General features: G+C 39.9%; 1 pseudogene across 1 annotated transcript; it reads right to left on the reverse strand.

Moving 5' to 3' along the window:
* Positions 1–6,592: 6,592 nt before the first annotated feature.
* Positions 6,593–7,646, reverse strand: LOC108582626 (annotated as a pseudogene). Its single transcript, XR_004179396.1, has one exon. The product of XR_004179396.1 is annotated as a small nuclear ribonucleoprotein E pseudogene (transcript).
* Positions 7,647–7,939: the final 293 nt, after the last annotated feature.

The following is a 7,939-nucleotide window of genomic DNA, read 5'->3' on the forward strand; positions in this document are numbered from 1 at the left end:
ATCTTTTGCTTTCAGCAGTTTGACTTTGACTTTGATATGCCTAAGTATAGGTTTCTCTGGATCAATCCTATATGGGATTTGCTGACCTTGAATTTGTAAATTCAAGCCTTTCAGAAAATTTGGGAAGTTTTCTATAATTATTTCTTCATATTTTTCCCACTTCATTCTCTTTCCTCTGCTTCTTCACTTCAAGTATCCATATGTTGATGAAAAGAGTCGAACTCTGTAAAATATTTGAAGAGATTTATTCTGAGTCAAATATGAGTGACCATGGCCCATGACACAGCCCTCAGGAAGTCCTGAGAACATGTGTCTAAGGTGGTGGGGAGTAGCTTGGTTTTATACATTTTAGAGAGGCATGAGACATCAATCACATACATTTAAGAAATACATTGGTTTGGTCCAGAAAGGCGGAACCACTCAAAGCGGGGTCGGGCGGCTTTCAGGCCATCGGTGAATGTAAACGTTTTCTGGTTGACAGTTGGTTGAGTTTGTCTAAAGACCTAGGATAGATAGAAAGTGAATGTTCAGGTTAAAATACAGATTGTGGAGACCAAAGTTCTTTTGAAGTCTTATAGCAGCTGCCCTTAGAGACAATAGGTGACAAATGTTTCCTATTCAGATCTTAGTGAATCTGTTTAAGATTGGGAGGTTCTAGAAGAAAAAGATTTAGCTATGTTAATAGAGATGCTTTACAGTACAAAATTTCCCCCACAAAGAAAAGCTTTGAGGGGCCATTTCAAAGTATGGCAAAGTAACATGTTTTGGGGTAAAATATTTTGATTTTCTTCTTTGTCTTGTTATGACACGGTCAGGCTGGAAAGTAAATCATGATATATAGGGTTAAATAAAACCCATCTCATGAGAATTTACCATTTGTAGGGCATGACTCCCTGACTCCCCAGACCGCTTAGATAGGAATTTAGGCAAGATAAAAAAATTAGTCCATACTTAATGCTAGATCTTTTGAAATTATCCCACAGGCCTCTGAGGCTCTGTTCATTCTTTTCTAGTCATTTTTTCTTCTTCTTACTCAGGTTATAAATTTCTACCAACATATCAATTTCACTGACTGTTTCCTCTGTTATCTTCATTCTGCTATTAATGTCATGCAGTGATTTTTTTAAATTTTATATATGTTTTAGTGTTAAAGAGAAGCTTTAGCTCTAAAATTGTTTTTCTGCTGAGATTTTCTACCTTTGCCTTCATTATAAACATATTTTCCATTACCTCACTAGATAGAGTTTGACACTGCTCGAAAGTCCTTGTCTGGTAATGCCATTATCTGGCTCATCTGAGGGTTGGTATCTATTGGGTGTCTCTTCTCTTGAGATTAGGTCACATTTTCCTGTTGAATAATTTTGGATTGTACTTAGACATTGTGAATATTATGTTGTAGAGACTCTTGATTCTGTTAAACTGGTCTGAAGAGTTTTGCTGTTTTTATTTTAGCAGGCTGTTAACTTAGATTGAAACTGCAAACTTTCCTGCCTTTCCTAAGATGACAACTCCAATCTTAGCTCAGTTCTGGAAGTTTTAGCTGCAAGCTGCTTTCATGTTTCCTCAAGTACGTACGGTAGAGTAGTCAGCCAGAAACTTGAACTAAGTTTATATAAAGAATTTGGGATTCCCCCATGCTAATTTTTTCCTTTCTGGGCTTCCTGCTCCCTCTTGAATGGTAACTGTTGCCCCAGGCTCCTTCCCTTTTTTTGAGATCGAGTCTGGCTCTGTCGCCCAGGCTGGAGTGCAGTGGTGCCATGTCGGCTCACTGCAACCTCCACCTCCCGGGTTCAAGAGATTCCTCACAGCAGCTTCCCAAGTAGCTGGGATTACAGGCATGTGCCACCGGGGGTTTCGCTGTTTTGGCCATGCTAGTCTTGAACTCCGGCCTCAAGGGGGCCACACGCCTTAGCCTCCCAAAGTGCTGGGATTACAGGTGTGAACCACGGCACCCAGCCAAAAGCTGGGTAATGGTAATTTCAAGATGGTGATATCTGCTCTGCTTTCATTAAAACCTTTCCTCACATTTTCCTTTTTGTGTCTATCTCTCTCCACCACCATCCACACACACACACGCACACACACACACACACACCTACCCACACATCCCACCAAATAGTCTATTTGCCACCTCTCTAGATCACAAAGTCCCTGTTAGAATCCAACTCTAGGTGGCACCAAGATCAACAGAGTTACCATTTGCTCCTGTTTTCCCAAACCTTATTGTGAAAGCACTACAAGGAAGTATGTCAGGGCTGCACGTGAAGCCATTTGACTTTTTCCTCATTAAAAAAATTCGGCCGGGGGCAGTGGCTTATGCCTGTGATCCTAGCACTTTGGGAGGCCGAGGTGGGCGGATCACGAGGTCAGGAGATCGAGACCACGGTGAAAACCCATCTCTACTGAAAATACAAAAAATTAACTGGGCGTGGTGGCGGGCGCCTGTAGTCCCAGCTACTCGGGAGGGTGAGGCAGGAGAATGGCATGAACCCAGCAGGCAGATGTAGCAGTGAGCCGAGATCGCGGCCCTGCACTCCAGCCTAGATGACAGAGCGACACTCCATCTCAAAAAAAAAAAAAATTCAAGAACTACAATGTTCATAAAGTGCACATAACATAAATGTTGTTTATATTTAATTTTTCTGAGACAGGGTCTCACTTTGTTGCCCAGACTGGTCTTAAACTCCTGGACTCAAGTGATCCTCTTGCCTCAGCCTCCCAAAGTGTTGCGATTACAGGCATGAGCCACTGCACCTGGCCAAATATTCAGTTTAATAATTATAAAGCAGATACACATGTAATATCATTACGAATGGTCGCTGTTAGTATTCCAGAAGCCCCCAGTGTGCCCCTTTCCAATCACAACCATCTCTCTAACCCTTACAGGTAATCAATATCCTGACCTTTGTAATACTTTTTTTGCTTGTAAACTGTAGTTCTGGCTGGGCAGAGCGGCTCACACTTGTAATCCCAGCAGTTTGTGAGGCTGAGGCAGGAGGATTGCTTGAGCCCAGGAGTTCGAGACCAGTCTAAGCAACACAGCAGGACCTCCTCTTTACAAAGATTTAAAAGTTAGCTGGGCATGTTAGCCTGCACCTTGAAGTCTCAGCTACTGGAGAGGCTGAGATGCAAGAATCGCTTGAGCATGGGAGGTCCAGGCTGCAGTGATCCGTGCTTGTACCACTCCAGACCCTGTCTCAAAAATAAATAAAATAAAATGTAGTTTTACCTATTGTGTATTAGTCATAAACAACATACTTTAGTCTTGCCTCCTGGAACATTGTATAAATGAAATCATATTATGCATATTATTTTCTGTATCACTTCTTTCACTCAATAATCTGTTTTTACATTTAAGATGTTGTATGTTGCTGAGGTTGGTGCATTTCAAGGCCTGTGTTGTGCTTCCAATAAGGAGGTCACGATCTACATTTGGCTACTGATAGTGGCTAATTTGACGGAGGAACTGAATCTTCAATTTCATTCATTTTAATTACTTTTAAATTTAAAAGCTGATACTCAATGCAGTTATTAGAAAATGTACGTTTGTGGCCGGGCACGGTGGCTCACACCTGTAATCCCAGCACTTTGGGAGGCCGAGGTGGGTGGACCAGCCTGGCCAACATGGTGAAACTCTATTAAAAATACACAAATTAGCCTGGCATGGTGGCAGGCACCTGTAATCCCAGCTACTTGGGAGGCTGAGGCAGGAGAATCGCTTAAACCTGGGAGGTGGAGGATGCAGTGAGCTGACATTGCACCACTGCACTCCAGCCTGGGCAACAAGAGGGAAACTCCGTCTCAAAAAAAAAAAAAAAAAAAGTATATTTGCAACAACTTGGGTATGTGATGGCTGCTTTTTCAACTGCAACTTTTATGAAATCTAAACATAGATTAAGTTTTTTTTTGTTTGTTTGTTTTTGAGACAAAGTCTGGCTCTGTTGCCCAGGCTGGAGAGCAGTAGCATGACCACAGTGCACTGCAGTCTCAACCTCCCAGGCTCAAGTGATCCTCCCACCTAAGCCTCCTGATTAGCTGGGACTATAAGCACACACCTTCGTGTCCAGCCAATATTTTTAATTTTTTGTAAAGATGAGGTCTCACTGTGTTGCCAGGCTGGTCTTGAACTCCTGGGCTCAAGCAATCCTCCTGCCTAGGGCTCCCAAAATGCTGGGATCACAGGGATGAGTTACCTCCGGCCACATTAAGTATTATTATTATTTATTTTACTATTCTCCCTAGACTGCTCAGCAGAACAAATTAAGTGTTTTTGATAAAAATTTAGCAACCACATTTAGACTTCAAAGAGTTAGTATGGAAAAAAGAATGTAAACTCCCCAATTAATTTTTATACTAATTACATGCAGAAATGATACCACTTTGGATACATTGAAGACTTAGTATGAAAATAGAATATCTCATTAATAACACATATAATAATTACATGTTGAAATGATAATATATTGGATATATGGGTGAAATAAAATATATTAACATGTTTCACCTGTTTCTTTTTTAGTTTTATTTTTTAAGTGACTACCAGAAAAGTTAAGATTATGTATGTGGCTTGCATTGTGTTTCTAATGAGTACTGCTGCTTTAAAGTATTCCATTGTACAATGATTCTGCAATGTATTAATTCACCTACTGTGGATGGATACTGAGATTTTTCTAGTTTTTAATTATTACAAACAATGCTGCTTTGAACATTCTTATACTTGTATCCTGACAACACTTTTGCTTGAGTTTCTCTAGGATATAAGGGTACAAAATTGTTTTCTAAGAAGTTGTGCTATTTCAAGCTGGCCGACTGAGAACATGCTATGTCTCTACCCATCTGATCTCTACCAAATCCCTAAAAATTGTGGAACAGAAATCACTTAAAAACCCACAACCGTAGCTCAAAATGTGGAAGCAGCTCTACAAATTCTCCCCTGTCAGAAATGCCCTGGAATTACCTACAAGTTCTTGGTTGGGACAGGGCATTAGGAGAAGCCAGAGGCACATCAATCCAATATCCTTCTTCCTTGGGCCAGGCAGCAAAAGGTGTCCTCCTCCAGGCAGGAGCAATTGGTGTTAGAAAGGAGGCAGGGTCCTGAAATCCCGGATGAAGGGTGCACACCCCCTTACTAGCCATCTCCCACAACTTCCTTATTCTCAGAAGACTCCGTCCGGAACACAAGCCCCAGAATCCCACCCCTCCTCTAGAGCTGGAAAACAGAACGGTCCGGTTCTAGCTTTTTTTTTTTTTTTTCTTATCAATAAGATATCAGACTCAGGATAGGGTAAAACTCTTTTAAAGTGGTCTTTTTAGATTACTATGATTGTCATGCGTTTTATTTTAAATGGAGAACTCATGTATGACCTGTCTACATAAGTTGAACTAATGATGTGACACACAAACTGTTGTGAAAAATGCCAGTTACTTTGAATGTAAGCATTTTTCCCAAAATCATTTGTCTAAACTAATTCCTTTAATAAATCAATAAGAAAATGATGAAACAATTCAACAGGAACATGAACAAAGGAAATAAAACTCAGAGAAGAAACATAAATGTTCAATAAATATATAAAGATATTTAATTAAATTCATGAGTAATCAGAAAAATGGATATATAGATGGCATCCCTTTTATTCACCCATAACATCAACAAAAAGTTGGAGAATACCCAGTGGTAAAAAGGTGTGGGGAAATGAATGCTGTCATATTCTGTTGAGGACAGAGGAAGTTGGCACAACATTTTTAAGGGCAATTAAAATTTCATATCTACATAGTCTGCAGTGCAACAATTCCATTTCTAGAGATCCATTCTTTTTTCTCTTTTAGATGGAGTCTCGCTCTGTTGCCAGGCTGGAGTGCAGTGATGCAATCTCATTCACTGCAACCTCTGCCTCCTGGGTTCAAGGGATCCTCCTGCCTCAGCCTCCCGAGTAGCTGGGACGATAGGTGTGCACCACCATGCCCGGCTAATTTTTTTGTATTTTTAGTAGAGATGGGGTTTCACCATGTTGGCCAGGATGGTCCCAATCTCTTGACCTCGTGATCTGCCCGCCTTGGCCTCCCAAAGTGCTGGGATTAAAAAAGAAAAGAAGAAGAAGAAGAAAAAGAATATAACCATGTATTACTTGTATAATAAAAAATAAATTTAAATTGCCTCTTATTTTAAAGACAGTGTACCAAATTTAATTTAAAAATAACCATAGGATTGCAATCAACAGAGGTTGATTTGGGGTATGGAGGGCAAATATCTTTTCTCAGAGGTACCAATCTCAAAATTCTGGACCAAAAAGGACCTTACAATGCAGATAGTTTTTTGTCATATTTCGAGAGAATATACTCGCAGTTTCTCAGTCCAACTGTATGTTTCCACACATTTGCATCAATGTAAGAAATATAGTTTCCTTGCAAATGTCTGCGAAGAAACACAATTTATATCCTTAAATAGGTAGGAAAAGAAAAAAACAGGATAAGTAAAAGAATCATGGCAACCTTGTGGGAAATATTTAGATATAGAAAATAACATCTGCTTTCTAATTTCCAGCAGTATAAGTTTCCCAGTTTGCACAATTTTTTTAAAGAAGCAATGTAAACGTTTTAATACAAACAATCCCACAGCATTTATTGCCATCTTGTAATAACATAAAGGTAATCAAAACAATATGAATAAATGTTCATATTGGACGAAGGACATCTAAAAACAAACTGTATCCTTCTCCACAATTTCTCACTTCATTGATCATTTTCAGTTGGAGACACTTTATAGCAGAGTAATATTATCTCCTTTTAGCATGATCCGACCCAGTTGTTTTCTTGACTTTGTTTTAGAATGAATCTCTTCTGCATCATCTAATACAAGGTTCATATACTCATTAAAACCAATGATACAGCCTTCTATCCACATATTCACTTGCTCATAGAGCCACGCCTGAATCCACAATCTATTTTGTAAGTATCTGAAGATGAGGTTGATGGGCTGCACTACAACCTTCTGCATTTTCTGGCCCTGGTCACGGTATGCCATGTTGGAATTTCAAAGAGCACACCTGCACACTGCTTCTGAGAGCAACTTCCCCCAGTTTGCACAATTAATCAAGAAATAATGTGGGGCCACTGGCACAAATGACGAGGCATCTCCCCGAAGCTTAACTTCCTATCTATCCAATCTCTTGGACAGATAATGGCAGTTAATTACTTTGAATGTAAGTATTTTATCCAAAATCATTTATGTGTCTAAACAAACCCCTTCTACAAATCAAGACAAAAACGATAGATAACGCAACAGAAAAATAGGCATAAACTTATTATTATAAACAAACAAGAAGAAAGAAACCCTATGCCAGGTAACACCAAAGCTTGGACTCAGTGCTCTCTGTGAAAACATCCTAGGATTTTTCTTTCCACTCCTATCACAACCGATCTGACTTAACCCCTTCTCACTTTACACCTAGGTTTTGCTAGACCTTTCTATTTTGTTGCCCTGAATTAAGCTTTCCCTTGTAAAGCACTCTACATATGGATTCTGAAATAATCTTCTGCCTGTCTACACTTGAACATAAAGCAAAAAATAAAATAAAATAATCCTCCTGGCCAGGTGCGGTTGCTCACGCCTGTAATCCCAGCACTTTGAGAGGCTGAGGTGGGCAGATTATGAGGTCAGGAGTTTGAGACCAGCCTGGCCAATATGGTGAAACACCATCTCTACTAAAAATACAAAAATTAGCCAGTCGTGGTGCCAAGTGCCTGTAGTCCCAGCTACTCGGGAGGCTGAGGCAGGAGAATCGCTTGAACCTGGGAGGCAGAGGTTGCAGTGAGCCGAGATCACACCATTGCACTCCAGCCTGGGCGACAGAGTGAGACTTTGTCTCAAAAAAAAAAAAAAAAAAAAAAAAAAATCAAAAAATCTCCTGATTTAATAATTTAATCTCTCTGGCTTGGAAAC

This window comes from Papio anubis, chromosome 17 (genome assembly GCF_008728515.1).
Source record: "Papio anubis isolate 15944 chromosome 17, Panubis1.0, whole genome shotgun sequence".
NCBI classification, from domain to species: Eukaryota; Metazoa; Chordata; class Mammalia; order Primates; family Cercopithecidae; genus Papio; species Papio anubis.